Below are 18,390 nucleotides of genomic sequence, written 5' to 3'. Positions count from 1 at the left end.
GGTATGGTGTGAACCATGTGTTGAGGTGTGGGATGGCGTTGATTGTGGGTTGGATAAGTGGTAGTAGATTGTCACATGTAATGTTCTTTTTATTCCGAGTGAGAATAGGTGGTGCTAGAGGTGCCAGATCAGAGCTAGGTTTATCGGTGACTAAATTGAAGGTTATGAGGTAATGGTCTTACCATATCTGAGGGGATATGGAGGTGATATTAACCATGCAATTATGGTCTGCTACCCAGTCCAGAATTCTTCCTTTGATATATACTCTGCTGGGGTGTGTCTAAAGCTTGAGAGTAGTAAGACGTATACAACAGATTGCAGAGGTGTTATGTTGTCCCATGTCCTTTTTAAAATAAACAACCACTCCTGGAGTGTATTCTGACAACAAATTGCATTCTGGCACTGGAGTCCTACATTTATAATTTACAGGAATGCGGAATGACAGGCACCAGAAATGCAAGGATTTACAGACCATAGTCGCAGAGTTCTGTTTTCTCATTTTATAAAGGAAAAGAATGTGAGTCAAATAATGATGTTAGGTAAGAAAAGTGGGCAGTGGGTTCTACACAATATTACCTTTGTGGTCTTTAGAATTCTCAAATTAAGTAGTTATACTGCATGTAACGTTGCCCGAAACACAACATATCCGTACATGACCCCTACACTTACTTACAGTGGCAGATCTGGATACATTGGCACATACATCATGGAAACATCTTGCTAGAGTTCCAATATATATACTTTTAACGCTAGTGCTGGCATATACTGGCACAGCCCGAATGAACATATTTTACAGTGCCAATATTGACATAACTGGACAAAGTCAACACACCTGTGTGTTTGCAGTGGCAATAACAGCATACATTGGCACAGTTAGCATGACAACATATTAGTAGAGGGCCACCATTGGCATCAGTAGGCAAAACCAATATACATGTGTACATACAGTGACAGTGCTAGAATTATTGAGCAAAGGCAATACACGTGTTTAGTTAGAGTGGTAGTAGTAGTATAAATGAGCAAACCCAGCATGCAGGTAGGTATGGAATTTATAAAGCACAAACATATACGGGAAACCGCAGAGCACTGTACAAAATGGATACACCCAGGGGGTTAAAAGGAGGATGCAGTGATATCAAATCAGCTGGTATTTTTAGCAGTCCAGGGAAGTAGGACAACTCAAAGGGGAAAACAAGGGATTGAGGGATTGGCAAGAGGTTCTTTGCATAAAAACATTGTCTTAGAGTGACAATATTGGCAATAATGTGCCAATTCAACACAAGTGTGTATCTCATTTGGCAGTACTGACAGATATTGGCACACTCTACATGAAACGTCTTCTTATTGGGCCAATATTGGCTTTGTTTGGCAAAGCCAAAACAAGAGTGTACTTTCAGTAAAAGTTATGGTTGCTTAAAAAATCCAGTAGTTTCATACAGCGGTATTACTGGTATATATTGGCAAACCCAGCATAAAATACATCCTTTTAAAAATCTGATTATTGAAGTTATTGGGCAAAGCCAATGCAAGTGTGTAATTGCACTGGCAGTACTGACATATATACGCACAGCTAGCAAGGAAACATCTCCGTAAAGTGCCAATATTGGCACTACTGGGTGTAGTCAATGCAAGTGCGTACTTGCAGTGGTAGTGCTAGCAATATTGAGAACAGCCTGTACTATGAGTGTGTTCCTACATTGGCAGGACTGGCATTATTGGACAAAGTCAATACAAGTGTATAATTGCAGCAGCAATATTGCAGTTTATTGGACAAAGACAAACCAGTGTGTTCTTACAGTAGCAATACTGGCATGTATTGTTACAGCCAGCATAAGCATGTCTAATAATAGTATTAAAAATGGCAATATTGGGCACAGCTTATGTGTATGTTTTCATAAGGAAATTGTGACACTTATTGAAAAAGCATTGAAAATGTTCCTGTGTTTGGTTGATGACCTTACATGTATTAGATTATTTTATGTGTTGCACTTCAAAAACGATTGTAAATTGGCTGGCTATTGGCTGGCTATTTTCCCTGTTTTTTCTGAAATTCTGCAGCAAAATGAACACATTACAACCCATTATTTTATCACATTTCTCAGAGGTGTCCCACAAATGCCTCTGAGTTCCTTTGGGCTTATTCAGTGCCTTGCTTGTGCTACCTTAGGAAAAACATTCATAACCCACAACTTTAAAAAATCACTATCCACTATTGGCTGTACCTGTCCCATGCCTGAGAGAAACATGCAGCACAATTGTGTGTTTTCACAAAGCAATAGTGAAATATATTGCAGGTGCAGGCATCCTGAAAAAGCACTGAAAATGTTCTGTGTTCTGTTGATTAGGACTGGGCGAAATTGCAAACCTCTGTTCCGTAAACCACGGAAGCAAAACCTGTAAGATTTGTATGCATTTCGCTGCAATCCGCCGTTCCGCCAACACTGCACATTGAAAACAGCGGTATTAAGTTCCTCGTACCATATCCCAAACTACGGTGTCAAAGTTTCTTGTGCCGCAGAGTGAACCTAGCAAGGACTGCTAAGAGCAGCATTACGTTTCTCGTGCCGCTGTTCGGAGTATGAAGCAAACAAAAAGGTGTGCAAAGTTTCTCGTGCCATTGCGTCAACAAATTGAACAAAAAGCTGTCCAAAGTTTCTCGTGACTCTGCACAAAGAAAACGATTCGAAAAAATGTGTGAAGTTTCTCGTGGTGCAAGACAAAACTAGTGCAGATCTAAAAAAAAGACCTGCACGAAGTTTCTTGTGTCACAAACCTATAACGGATCGAAAAAAGAACTGCACAACGTTTCTGTTGATGCTGCGCAGACATAGCACAAATTGTATAACCATGCAGAGTTTCTCGTGGCACTGTGCAAAGCTCGCACAGTTTGGAAAGAACCTGCACAAAGTTTCTCATGTTACTGCAGGAAACTAAAACGGACCGAGAAAAAGACCTGTGCGAAGTTTCTCGTCATGCCACACGAAGCAAACATGGGAACAAAACACCACGCTCTGGCAAAACCAGGCAACATTTCAGTGACGTAATCGTAATGTTAATTTCACACAATAGGCAGAAGCGGAATTCGGTGCGAATTCTACACTTTTTGCCTTGTGGGCGAACGTTTCTCTCACCCCCACTGTTGAAGACCTTTTATGTATTGGATTTTTTTATGTGTTACCCTTCGAAAACGATTGTAAATTAGGTGGCTATTTTCCCAGTTTTTCAGAAATTCTGCTGCAAAATGTGCACATTACAACCCATTATTTGAATACATTTCTGAGGGGTGCCAAACAAATACCCTTGCGTTATTTTGGAATTTCTCATTGCCTTGCTTGGCTGATTCATGAAAAACATGAATGGCCCACCACATGAATAAATCACTAGCCACTGTTGGCTGCAGCACGACTGCCCATTTTACTCCTGCTCTGTTTGGGAGTTGAAACAGTGCAGAGATGATTCCCATGCTGACAAGTTCTGTGTGAAAGAGAGACTCTTTTAGTTCTACTGACAATGCTATTCCTATTCTCAGTGAGAAAAAGCTTGCAGAGCTGCCTCCGGGATATGCAATACCATCTGTGAAAGAAGAAAAGTTGCACTGCTGTGGCTCATGCTGTTTCTGTTTCCTGTTAAGGAAGCTTGCATGATGTCATTCACACCACATGAACAGAGCACTGCATGCATGTGAAGAGATAGGCTAATTTGGTTCAAGGCATTCAGTGGTCTGGATATGGGAGGAAGTAGATTGATATTTCTCCTAGGGAGGCAATTACCCCTACATGTGGCCCTGACCAAATACCAGGCATGGCATAGCCATTTCACAGATCTCACAGTCAGTGTGGTCACAAGGACAATACATCGTTATTCCAAAGCGCACATGCACCACACTCTCCAACCAACAATACACTGTTTGTACAGACATTGGGCCCGATTCATGGCAATGTGCGCAGAAATCCTGCAAGGGCAAAGTGCCGAGAAGGACACTGTGCAAGCCTGCCTGCAGAATAAAAAAATACGTGCCCCACCTATTCATGCTATTTACTTTGCAAAGTAAACGTGTTCACAAGTCGCGCCCGTAACGCCCCCGACACACCCACACACAATGCATAAACAGCCAGAAAAGTTACCTTTGCGCACTCCCCCGGCCGTGAATACATGCACCCTTCAGACAGTGTGTGGGATCCCCTGCAAGGAGCCCTAAAACTCAGGGACCCTGCGCAGGGTTCCCCGTAACTGTTGCCGGCACCCTGACAACATGCGTTTAAAAAAACATAATGCAGTAATTACTGGGGAAATTTGCGTTCTAACACCCATAAAATGTTCCTGCACCCAGCTAAACTGCGTACGGGCACCCCTAAATCATATTCGAATGCTGGTTGTGTACATGCGCCCCTATGTCTGATAATCAAACCCACCTCTGCGCTGCCATTCCTACATGCAAGTGTACTTACGCCTGCCTTCGGGTCGCATAGAGATTGAGTGATTTGCGTGGCCATTACTATGCCAAGAGGCTGCAGGGTGGCTTCATGAATACATGTCGTTCAGTACAATTGTGAGCGTGCGAGGGATTGCCTGCGGGCCATCCCTGGTAACGTCCACTTTTTTGCATGTTCATCCCCATTTTCCGTGTTCCGCCCCTACTCCGTCCTCTGCGAACGGCTCGCCCCCGCTCTGTGTGGTGTTTTGGGCAAGGCGCTCAAGAACTTATAGAGACGTGTCGAGCCTTTGCGAACTCCATGCAAGTCCTTGAAAAGTACCGTGCATTTGATTCCATGAATCAACGAATGGGGATTGGAACGCAATTTGGCCCGCAATTACCCTATTTTCCATGCAACTAATTCCATGATTTTGGCCCCATGGTGTTTACACTCAAACTGCCAACACATAAGTTTCACAAACAACTTCATTTTATTCAGTGTCATATCCTGCTCAAAGATTTTGGGTAGGGTTGACATTGTACTAGACCGCCATGGTGATTCATCTTCAAAAGGAACCCACATAATGTGGTCTGCCTGAGTACCCTGACAAGTGCTCTTCAACACATTAGAGGCAGGTGCCAAGTGGCCATGCAAATGGTAAAAATATGTGCTTTACAAATACTGTTCAGATTACCCTAACTCTGAACCCATCCATATTTCTTATTCGATGTTATTACATGATATATTTTGCTCAGATTGGTTCAGCCATTATTATATATTAAGTTGACATTAATTTAGCTCTAAAAAAAGTTCTCATAAAAAAAATATATGTATTACATGGCCCGCAGTAGCGGGCGTGTAGTTGTGGTTAAGTTGCTAAACTCATAGGAAGAACACTTTTTCAGCGGCTTATAACTTCTCTCCCCCCAGGTGAATCCTCACCCAACTTTTTTCCCAAAAAAAGAATATGGCCAATTCTGAATCTTTTCCCCAAGTTGGGTGAGGTTTTGTGTTGGGGGTGCAAAGTTATAGGGGGGCCCATATAGTGGGGGCTTGGGTCAGAAAGCGTGCCTTTGTGTGTTTGGTGGAAATTCGACCAGTAATTTCTTTGCAAAATACTGAAATGTACGTCCAACGGACTGAAGTGTCATTGGCTTTCAGCACGCCGTGATGTCGGCGAACGTTGGACCCGGCCGGTGGTTGGCTGGAGGGAAGCGTGTTGTGCATCAAAGTGATTGGGAAATGCTACCATGGTGTATCGGAGGCCAGTGCGATGGCAGAAGGGTATGGAAAATTTACCAAATGTAATGTGTTGGTGGCAAGAAGGGAGAGAAAGGGTGGGGGAGTGAGAAGCGGTTCATGTGACATATGTAGGTAGGTGGAAGAAGACCGAGGAGTGGCTGTAGTTTTCACACGTACTTCGTCAAGTCGCGTGTAGCTAGACAGGTGAGTACTTTATGTGGTGATTGGAGGCAGGTATCGGAACACCCTGGTAGCTTCAGCCGTGACCTGTTTGCGGTGACCTCATTCCGTAGTGAGTGGTGGTAGATCAATTTTAGAAGGGGAATGAATTGCATATGACATAGGTAGGATGGGAGCGTGGGTGGCTGTGCTATGCGGATGGAATGCAGTAGTTGGGCACATGGTGGCTTGCATGGGTGTATGAAGTTGCTTTGGGTCAGTGGAAGGATTAGACTATTGGGTGCATGGGCGAAGGGCATGCACTGAAGAGCGTAGGGCTTTAGCATACCCACCACAGTAAAGCAAGTGTCGGTGTGCATTCGGTACAGGATGGTGCTTGCATAGTGTAGTGTGTGGATATTGGTTGCAGTAGGCCAGAGTTTGGGACCGAATGTGGGTAGTTTGGCAGTGACATAGTACTTTGGGAATGGAAGTGGGCACGGCCATACTATGTGCATGAAAGTGCACAGGGGTGCAGGAGATAGTGCTTTCTTTCTACTTTATCGTAACTAGTACAATTTGTTGCTGCTTTGTTGTATGGGGGTGCGTAGGCTGTGTAGGAGTGCTGGTGGTAGTGCTGTGTATGTGGATAGTCGAAGTTGGTGACATAGTGATATGGATGGTGCCATTATGTAGCAGTGAGAGTGTTGAAGGCCTAGACTGTTGGGTGCATGGCCGAAGGGGGGTGAGTGGGGTTTTGGATGCATGGATGTCCTTTGCAAATGTGTGGCCTCTGTTGGTACTGTAGATGTGGTGGTCGTGAATTTTGGAGGACTACAGTTGGGGCACCTGTCGTGCTCACGTTTGCTCACTTATTTAAAGAAGTTGATGACAGCTGTGATGCAGATATTTCCTACTGCAAAGGTGATTTTCTCATCAATGACACCAAGAGGACAATGGGAGCATGCCAGCGTAATTTGTCCACAGCCAGAAGTTGGGAAAGGTTGGATAAACAGAAGCAGTGCTTGAATGTTCTGCACCGACTATGAAAGCCTTAACAATCAGCAAAATTTCCAGTAGTTTCAAGGAAATTGATTTTTTTTTACCTCGATTGGCAATGCTGTAGTGTTTGCCACTCTGCACAAAGCGTTGCAGAGAATTCTGTAGAAATGTAAGATAAGCGTTCATCTTCAGTCGAGAAAAATGTCAGGAGGAGAAGCAGACAGTGAGCAAAAGAGAGGAAAACAAGAAAAAACAATGTATGAATGCACGTACATACATAACAAAAGCACGAAAAAAAAAAAACATACATATGTGTTTTTGAGACAATCTTAAAGACACACTCCCCACCCCTGTTTCAAATTCCCCCCCCCAAAAAAAAACCTCAACCGCCTCCCCCTCCACTTTTGAGTACGCTAATGCTGCGGATTCCGCTGGACTTTGAGGATTGGACGTGGCACATCCTGCTCTTTTTAGTATGGCAGCTATGGCATTGGCCATGTGGGGGCTAATCCATTGGGCAATGTGGTTGCTGGTTGTGGTGTGTACATAAGCACTGTGACAGAAGGTCTGTTTGTACCCATAAATGTAGGAGCCTATGGTGAAAGTGTGCAAGGTAAGGGGCATACATCCTGTTTGTATGCATGCACTGCACACACTTGCTTAACGTTGCAAATATACATTCCATGCTGCTTTTGTGGGATCACTTTTCTGACATTTGTAGTACATGAATTACAGCGGGAAGACCATATTGTGAAGTGTACAAGGTATGTGGCAGGCATCATGTTGGTATGAATGCAGTCTGTGCATCATATGATATGATCAACAAGATATTAGAATGTTCAGAAAATAGCAATTTTTCAAGGCCTCTTGATGCACACATTTTTTAGAGCTAGTCTGTTGATTGCGGGGATTTTCTCACCCATGAAAGTGACGCGGGGATTTAACCCATTGATCTTCATCTAATTGACCAGACGATTTCTTGACTTAAGGTCTTTGGAAAACATTTTATTTAAGGTTCGAACAAAAATGTGTGCATCAAGAGGCCTTGAAAACGACCGTCGGGGTCGAAACACGTGTCGGCTATTGCCTTCCAATTCAATGAAGAAATTCTTCAAGTTATGATGTGTGGCTCTAATCATTTACAGCATCAGATTTTGATTGCTATTTTCTGAACATTCTAATATCTTGTTGAACATATATATACTAGTTTTTCTGTGCGCAGTGTCAGTCTTCTAACACTTTTCAAGTTACGTACATATATTGTGAACCATTGGGTGAGGGTTCACTTTTAGTAAGACTCCTGCAGCCGGAAACATTTAACGAACTTTAAGGCTGGTGAATAGCTCACAATTTCAAGTATCTTTCCCACTCGACCTAATTTATACTCATATGATATGATGTTCTATGGTATTTTCATCATATAAAGGAGACAGAAAATACATTCCCCACTCAACACTGATCTTTACATATCGTGTGATGTTGAAAGACCCTCTTTATACCAATAGTCTTGAAAAAATAGACCTAGTACTTATTTGTTTTTTTATAATATCAAAAATAGTTTATTTTAATAGGTTGAATCACAACCCAACTTGTTCTTTTATAAAACTAGCTCTAAAACAGAATTTTCAGTAAAAAGGACCCCACAACACAACATACAGTGGATACATCTACAATACAAATTACTAGTTTCACTCACATCCATTCCTATAACATGACAGTACAATACATCAACATATAAAATTTATATAATGATTTAAACATTTCCAATCACTGAGTGTTATTAACTCAGAATAAACAGTCCCGACATGTTTCAGTTCCTCGTGGCGCTAAATGCATGAACCTTCTTCAGGGGAAGAACACTTTTAATTTTTTCTCCACCATGTAATCATATTTTGTGCCATTTGTATCGCGCCTACCTACAAATGTGTGAAGGCGCGCAGAGGAAAGGGAGGCGTAACGGAGGCCACACAGAGACATTGATTCCTCTAGGCCAGCTGACATTGAGAGTGTGCAAGTGAATGGGAAGGGGGAAGGCAAAGTGCAGTACATGGGAACAATAAAAAATAGAATACCATACAACTACGCGCGGTGCTTGCAAGTGCAAGGATAAGTGTAGACATGAAGTGGTGGCTGGACTGTTAGGGTTATCAAAAACATTCCCCAAGTGCGGGGGTTGATAGATAGCCAGTGCAAGGGTGGAACTGTAGGGAGGGAGGTGGCTTGGGGCACAGATTATAGGGTGGGTAGGAAACCAGTGTACAATACGTTTTAGCCAGGAAGTGAGTAGGGGAGAGTAGCGGGAAAAGTAGAAGCACATTGAAAGCTTTTCATGTGCTTTCAGACCCTACGATGCTTCTCCTCAAGGTCCAGGCAGACAGAGAGCATGTCCCACAGGGAGGCCCCAGCAGATGCAAGACAATTACCACCATCTGGTTGCATGTAGAAGCAACTGACAATGAGGGAGTCTGAGGCAGATGTGGGAAGAGCTGGAGCAAGCAGATATTTAGGAAGTGAGAGTGCAAGGTATTGCGGTCCCAGGGACTAGAAGACCTTCTGCATAATGAACAGGGCTTTTATTTTATTTTATTGTTCGCAGCCAGTGTGAGCTATTGCAGACATTTTAGTCCAGCAGAGATACAAACCCTGCGGTTTAGGCCAAGGACATGTTGCGCGCTCGTCTTATGGATGAGTTGCTGAGGGCGCAGAGTGGAAGCTGGCAGATTTAAAAAGAGCCTGTGGCAACAGTCCAGCGTACAAAGCACGACAGCCATACTGACACTGACCTTTTGGAAAGTGATTGTAGGTTGCTAAGATAAATTTAGTGGTGGCTTTAGTGCCTTCTTTTTATGAGTTATGTAGTAGGGGCATTAGTGGGGAACAATTTTCATAGCATTGTCGGAAGGAAAGAACAGAGTTCCTGTTTCGCTAATGCAGTGTATGTTATGGGTAAATGAAAACTTTGCAAGCACATACCAACAAATTTCCAGTTTATGGTAGAGATGAGAGGAACAATAGTATGGTTTTTAAACACGTAGTGGACGCTTAGAGGCAGATATCGTGCGCATAGGCACTTATAACAGAGTTGTGAACATACTGCAAAAAAAAGTCATACCTTTTATTGTGGTGATGGGTGCTTATCCCAATGAATGTGCATGTATAACTCCTGCAATGTTTCACTGAACTTTCCAATGGATGTGTTTTCCAATAACAGCACAGATGCAGGCTGATTTTGTAGCAGTACATATGAAGTCTTGTGGAGACTTGACATTGTAAGATGCAGAAGTCTTGGAGAGCATTGGTGGATGTGTGTGTGTGTGTACTTAGCAATACCTAATAAGGGCGTGGCGGTAAGAGGATAGTAGAAAGGGAAGAAGGACTGTTCATGATTTACTGGGGCACGGTCTGTACAATACTTTGCGAGGCGTACATGATACATTCTGAGCTTTTGAACATGCTGGCCAATGGAAATGTGATTGCTGCAATTGTCCAATCAGGTAGTTAGAGTGTGCGTCACAGGAAAGGGCGGCCATATTTTTTACATTACTCTGTCTAGTGAGGCTGGCAGAGATGGCGAGAAGTCCAGATTTCATAGTGGGTGATCTCTGTGTGCTAGATCTGCTCCAGTATGCCGTGGAAAAAGGCTTTTATGGCAATTTTAATTTGGACGACATGGAGACTTTGTGGTGCGGTGGCGCTCTCTGTACTTTCGACCATTTGCTTGCAGAATATCGACAAGTACTGTACACGTTGTGGTGCTGCACTATGGAGCAGTGTCTGTGGGTTCCATGTCAACCCAAAAAGTTGATGAAAGAAGGGCAGCTCTTTTTGCCACTGTGAAGGTGCTTTTCTTGTGTATACCACCAAGTCCAGTATATAACTATCTCAATGAATGTTGTCGGCAGCCAGAGGTGGGAATGCGTCTTATCAACAGAAGCATGTGTAACTTTTTGCATGCTCCTGGGATGTACTCCTGTGACAATGACAACATTGGTAATCGATATTTGCACCTTCTCAATGGAAATGACATTTCATTGTCGCCCAGTGGCAATGACATTTGGTTTTCCAATCTACAGTCTGCACTGAAGAGGCAACTGTTAGAATGTGAGACACTGTGCAACAAATAAAATCCAGAACAAATAGTTATTACTGTGGAAGCTGTTTTAAAAATGTTTTGAAAAATGGCTTTTTTAAGAGCCACCACTACAAAGGACATTGCCTACCCTGGTTGACATTTTTACCCTAATCCTGCACGTGCACACCTGGAAAAGTCAGCAAACATGGCAATAGTTGCAGGGTTGTACGTGTAACATATGCCCCTTTTGCATATGGACACCTTATATTTGGGACTGTGGAGGACACAGGATTGCGCAATACACTTTCTTGGTGTGGAGTGCACACACAGACTGTGGTATGCAGTATATTTGTCGACCTAAATTCAGAGGGTGAGCTTATGGCTGTGTGTTGTATGAGCCACAGCGTATGCTTCGTGGGTGAATTGCACATACATTACTTGACAGTGAGTTGAAAACAGAGTCCGGTGGGAGTTATGTGTGGAGTGTATCATGTGGGATTGTACGCGTATGGAGCACCTACAATGAAGTGATTGCTTTTGGTTTGTCTGTGTGAAACTTTGGTGATGCTCAATCACGACAATATTATAGTTGTTGCTTGTGGAGAGACAAATGAACACCAGGTGTGTGGCCAGACCAAGGGCCTGATCACGACTTGGGTGTTACCGCCGGCGGTATTAGCGCTGGCGGTAATAGCCCTACCGCCGAACTCCCTGATGCTAATAGCGCCGGATCACGAGTTTGGCGGTAAAGTAATTCCCCATTCCCCATTGAGCCCATTCGGGAATGTCCCATTCCCCATTGGGCTCAATGGGGAAAATTTGCGCTCTTACCGCCGGCGGATTTCCCACCGGCGGTAATAGCGCGAATTTTCGGCGGATTTCCCCCCAGCTAAGAGCTGGAGTGAATTCCGCCGAAGTCCTGATTTGGCGGACCCTTAAATCCGGCGGTATTAGTGCTACCGCCGGATTTAAGGGTTACCGCCAAAGTCGTGATCAGGCTGCAAGAGAGCACTGCACCCGGAGAGGAGAGGTGCCGAAGACTGGTATCCAGAGCTTATATGCAAAGGGCCAGGAAGCAGAGGCCGGGTGGGCTCTAGGTTTTGTCAGGGCACTTTGCGGCAAAAGATGTGTGGGGCACTCCAATTTGCATAAATAGTGACATTAGTGATATGGCATAATGAGTCTTTAGTAATGGGTGTACAGGTTACCACTTTAATGCACATTGCATAGCTTTGCATAGCATCAACCAGCCAAAAAGTTACTTTACTAATTTCCCATTCGCATGAACTACCCCTTGTCATAACTCGGCATGGAGATCATCTTGAGTGGGTGACTAGAGATACCAGAATGCATTTTGGCAAAAATGGGCTTTGGGTTTTGGAAATGTTTTTAGGACGTATGACAACTTCTGGTGGGTGGAAAGGTTACCACTTTAAAGAGCTTTGCATAGCATTGATGGCCCAAACAGACACCTTTACTAATTTGATTGAACTACTCCCCCGTCATAACTCTCCATGGAGATTTTAGAACATTACTTTTAACCTCTCCCATTAATACAATGAAAACTATGAGCCCCCCTCACAGAACAAACAACCCCCCTTCCCCAACCTCCCCTGCTTGATGTTAATCGCCTGGACACATTGATTGCAGCAGATGGGGTTTTAACTAGTATAGGATACGAAAACAGGCATACTGGTAAGGGTGATCCCGTTAGTACACCCCCTGAGAGACCGCATTCACCCGCAGCAGCACAACACAATCACCCGTAAGCACAGTCCGGCCCTGCAGCTGTGGCCACAAACCAAGACCACATATCCCAGAATGCACTAGGTTGTACAATAGACCGCCCAAGACTTTAAACATGCGGCCCAGACCAAAGGGGGCACACAGCCACATCACTGCCTATTCGGACAGGCACCCGCTCATTTGAAGGAAAAGATCCCATACTACACCCGGGTCAGACTTTAAGATCTAAAGAGCAGGGACAGATACACTGTCCCCCGTTTAAACAATCAAACGTCCAAGGTTGGTCCTTCCCAGTGAGAGTGGCACAGACATGGAATGGAATGTCAATACACCTGAGACAAGAGCAGAATTAAATAACTTTCTGCATTTTTTTTTAAATAAATGAATATAATTCATAGTTTAGAGGAGGAGCCAAATGCCTCTACCGGATGTCCCACCCATATTTTGTCTATATGTTGGAAGCTGAAAGTTGCGACATGCTCGAAGCCAATAATTGTACCTTTACCGCGAAGAATCCTCAAAACAAGTATCCATTAAGAAAGCCCTATATGATGTAACCACAGAGAAATTACAGTCTCTTAAAGGAGGTTCCTGAAGCAGTGTGAAGCAGTGAATCCAAATGACAGGTGACGTCACGTGAAGCAGAGATGATGCACCAAGAAGAGATGCCAAGGAAGAAGGTGAATAGACCTTATAGAAGTCAATGGCGAAGTAAAGAATCGAGTAACATTTCATGTGCAGAATGAAGATTGCACGTGCGGAGAGCACTGAAGAAATTTTAAGGTGTTGTATAATTGTACAGATGGTGAAATGCAAGTAGGCTAAGTAACCATGAAGGCTGGCTATACGTAGTGAATAGACTGCAGGCTGTGCCACCATTATATATAAGTGTATATAATCTGGATGTTCCACGTCGCATTTTAGCAAAATTTAACCTCAGTTGCAAAAAGACTGAAAATGTGGCGCAGTAGAGAAAGACAGCTGATGATGAAGGAAGATTCAAGAAGGATTGTCTGGCCCAGTGTCAAGGGTTGGGGCAGCCAGGAAACTGGTTATTTATTCGAGAAGATATAACGAACGTGAGAAGTAAGGCAAGCTCATGTTGAGGTGCAATGGAAAAACACTATGAGTGTCACATTTTATCCATTTAATAGTATTAAAGGCAAAGAAGGAGCTAAAACACAGACTCCTGTCACATGGTGACATGGTGTAGATGAAAATAGACTTTGGGCAAACTGCATCGAGACTGAAGATAAGGCTGTGATTAATCTCCCTTCTATTCCTAGGCGCAGTGATACTTTGCAAGGCCAAGTTCAAAGGCAATTCGAATGGCAGACAGCAGGAGTGATGATGGACGAAGGGCTAATTGAGTAGGAAGGCATGGTCAAGTCCACCCACAAGCACACAGGGTTCAGCTTGTGTGCTGCTAGCGAGTGGAATATTCCAGAAGGGTACAAGGATTCCAACCAATTATAGAGGGCCACTTAGCAAAGAGCCCTCTACTTTGAAAGCCTATAGTTTGAAAGCCAATGAAACATTGTGCATTTTATGACACTGAGGATGACTTGCATTAGGGGTGGGCATAGTTGTCCACCTAACTAGGAAGACCCAATCACAATCCTATTCCCCATACAAAGTATACCTATATAACTGTGTTTTTTCATGTAACACGTTGAGAGACTTGAGTGAACGTCCATTGATGTAAGTTGTACTCCCTGTTTTAGATAATTGTTATTAAAACAGCTAAAGTTCGTCAACTTCCTGAGTCAGTCGTATTATTAGTGTAAGGGTAAATTCTGCATCCCCATTCATGCCTACCCCGCTTAAAGGGCCTACGGGTTCACTAGGAACTGAGGTAGCAAGATATTTTACAGTTCAATTTTGTATGTCTGTGTCTAAGTGTTAGAGCCCCAATGCCTTTAGGCTTCGACGCTATAACATAAACAAATAAATGAATGCACCAAATGTCGGGACCTTCTCCTAAATGTGGTTTTAGTTTTGTGACAAAGGGCTCTACGAGCCACCCACTGGCAACATGCCGATTCCTGCCCCTACCCTGAATGTACCCCTAATGCTGCAGGAGACCCTAGTGTAAATACACCCAAGCGGGGTGAGGGTTATCCTTGAAGGAAGGGGCACCGCTTGAACGGGGACACAGTGGAAAGCAAATCCTCACTATTAGCCTATAATTACAGGTGCTGGGGTAGCAAGTCTGTAGACTGCAGAGAGCCAGGAACTGTTATTACAGGCCCCGCAGGAGTTAGAAGAAAGGGAGCAGGTAGTGAGTAGAGCCAGTGGTGAGAAATAAGTTAAACCACACAAGATCGCCCTCTTTTGTGCCACCAATTATTAAATCTATATTTGGACCATTGTCGGATGTGTACAAAGTAGTCGCGCCATCGCAATAAGGCTTGGGGAAGTCTCCAGGCAGTTGTTTTACTGGCCCCTCCCCTGCCGTCCCTCCTTGCAAGGCCTTATTAGGGAGTGCCTGCTTTATCCAGGCTGTCAAGCTGCAGACTTGCTGTCTCCCTTAGTGCTGGGCTAGATTGGTGACGTACCACATCAGCCGTTCAGACCATCTTTTAGAGCAGCGTCAAGGAAGCGCGTTTTTCTCTTTAGCTATTGAACTGGCTGTCTTCTGAATGCTGTGATGGGAAGCGGCTGGCAGAGCAAAGTGGTGGGAAGGGAGGAGAGGGCCAGGCACACCAGGAAGTGCGAAGGGGAGTGGGACTAATGTGCACTTGAGCGCTGCTGGCAACAATCAGAAAACAGATCACTTTAAACATAGTTCCAGGAGTTTATTGAAAAAAGAATTGGTGCATACAAATTAAAATAATAACCAGCAAATACTTAAGTGCAGTCCCCAGCAACAGCAGCAGGCTGCCAGTTGTGAGCAAGAGGGTGAAGGCACAGATGGTGCTTTCACCATTTCATCACCACACGCAGAAAGTTGCCATGCCAACGCCATACACTGTTCCCGAACTCCCCTTATTCCTTTTTTTTGCATTTACAGTACCAATGTTTTAGCGATTAGGTGGCTATGACACCAAAGCACCAAAACCAAAGAGCCACACTAATCAGCAATGCAGTATTTCAAAACAGGAAAGAGAAATACCTTATAAGAAACATTGCAATGAAAACACAGGAACAAAGGCCTGAAGAGAAGATAGAAGCATCATTTTCTGAAGCCTGGAGAGGCTATAGACAGATGTGAGCCATAAGGTTCTATGTCAATTGGTTAACATTATTTTCTATTAATTAAATTAACGATTTCATATTACCATTTAAAACAATTATTTTGATATTAAGGCACATTTTATTTACTGTAAATAGGAACTTCAATGGAAGTTAGCAGGACTCTGGCTTATGCTAATTGATCATTTGATGTACATTGGATGCATCACTTTAACACAAGCGTGCATTGGCATACACAGTTTGGAAGGAAACATTCTATTCGTTGATTCGATGTATAGATACTATCTTTGGCATGTGATTGCATTTAAGGACACACATGTGATGTTCAATTGATACAGGAGATAGATGATACAAGCCAGTTAATGAACGATAAGAAGAATATGTTTCATACAAGTCCCTACTTTAAAGTAATTATCAGTTTTGAAAATCTCAACATAATCCAAAGTTTGCCATATAGTCAACTGTTACTCCTGAGCTTACAGCCCTGTGGATAGCGTGCATGCAATGGATAGGATGCAGAATGACTCTGACACAAAATAATCCAACCAACTCAGGAAGATGGCAGCGTTTTGCTGTTTTATTATCAATTGTCTAAAACATGGAGTTATAACAGACATCAATGGGAGTTCTCTCGAGTTATCTCGGTTAATTTCCCACAAAAACACATTGAAAAACTAAAAAGTCATCATACGTGACATCATACTATGTGGCAAATGAGAAAAACCTACGAGAGTTTATGATAGGCTCAAAAGGAACATCTAAGTATACTTTATATAAGTGGTGGGATTGTGATTGGATATGTACTGTCAGGTGGACAACTTATGCCAGCCTCTAAATCATGTCATCTTCAACACAATTAAGTACACGGTATATCATTGATTCTCAAACTAAAAGGCCCTTCATTTTATGGTCCTCTACAATTGGTTGGTACGGTTGTGCCATGTCTGCAACATTTGGTTCACTTAGCAGCACATGAGCACAGGTGCCAGGCGGTGGACTTGACTTTGTCTTCCCACCCAAATAGCCCAATGTCTCTCATCGCCCAAGCCTTCTGCCATGAAGATTGTCTTTGTAATTGGCCTTGAAAAGAATGCTTGTCTGTGAGAATATAATGGAATGAGAGCATGCACTATCACCATTCTAGAACGCAAAGCTAGACTCTATTTCCAACCTTGGCTCACGTGACAGGAGACCTCGATTTGGATCCTTTTCAGCTTGGTATTCTTTCTTTGCACCTTAACCAGGGAAGATTTAGTTTCTCACATTCACCACCTACAAGATTAGATAACGTGCCTTGGTTGCTGTGACTTTGATACCAGGCCAAACAGCCCCCTATTCATATCCACAATCTCAGATAATTCTTACTGCAGCACAGATCTCGGCTTTTCTTCTGTATGGGTCTGGGCTTACTAAATTCATGGCACCAATGTCCAGCTTCTATACAATGACGGCTCTGCTGCAGTCTATTTACTACGTATAGCCAGCTTCTAATGCTTAATCTACTTGCATTGCTGCATCTGTATAGTTATTGAACAGCTTTTATTTTCTGCAGTGTGTCACACATGTGCAATCTTTTCTTTGCATATGAACGTTTACTAGATTCTTAACTTTGTCATCAGTTTCTATAAGATCCATACATTCTCTTCAGCCAGTCTTCTCAGTGCATTAGGTTCATCTCTTGTGACATCACCAGCTCCTCTTTCACTCGTTTTCATATTCCTTCAGAGAGTTCCTCCCTCAGATTGTCGTCTCTTCGGGGACTGCATTTGATGAGGTTTTCTCACTGGGTATCTTCTTTTGAATATTCACCGTGGTATGGTCACAACTGCTGGTGTCAGTGCATTGATTTCAGCGTGGCTAGGACAATTAGGGCCTAGTTTTAAAAAGCGTGTTTCCATGGGAAAATTGCCTGGAAAAACACATTGTTTATCAAGCCCAAAATGCTTCACTCCTTCATTACATAAACCAATAACTAAATTCCCAGGAAGAATGATTACTAATAAACCTGCACTCAAGACTATTTTAATTGGAATTTTCTGTATAGTGATAACACTATATAGTGCCTTATTTCCAAAAATTAAACAGTACTTACATTCTGAAGAACTGAAAACATGAAATACGTATGCATCTGTAATCCATGCGCCCAATGTGTACCCCTCGCTGGGTCATATATGTACAAGGCTCATTTACTTTCCAGATCGGTATGGCCTCTATAAAAAACATACATAAATAAAGACATATGTGTCAAGCTGAACAAATACATAATCAGTAACAATTATTTTTGTGCAAACAAAGAAATAGTTCTACATGTATTTCCGTTGATAGGATTAGCAGTGTTGAAAAACAGGATATAGTCCACTCTTGCTTATGACAGTCTTAGTTATCTGCATGCTCCAGCCCTGCTCCTGCAGCGCTCATACAACAACCCAAAAACCCAGGTCCAACTGCCATGACTATGGATTTGTCTTTGTAGTTTATTGGAATTTATATAGCCCTATCGCCAAAGTGATGCACAGAAAATGTAAAGCAACACATTGACATGGCATTATGTAGCAAGTT

This window comes from Ambystoma mexicanum, chromosome 11 (assembly GCF_040938575.1).
Source record: "Ambystoma mexicanum isolate Mex_15411 chromosome 11, UKY_AmexF1_1, whole genome shotgun sequence".
NCBI classification, from domain to species: domain Eukaryota; kingdom Metazoa; phylum Chordata; class Amphibia; order Caudata; family Ambystomatidae; genus Ambystoma; species Ambystoma mexicanum.
This window is presented reverse-complemented; position numbering follows the sequence as displayed.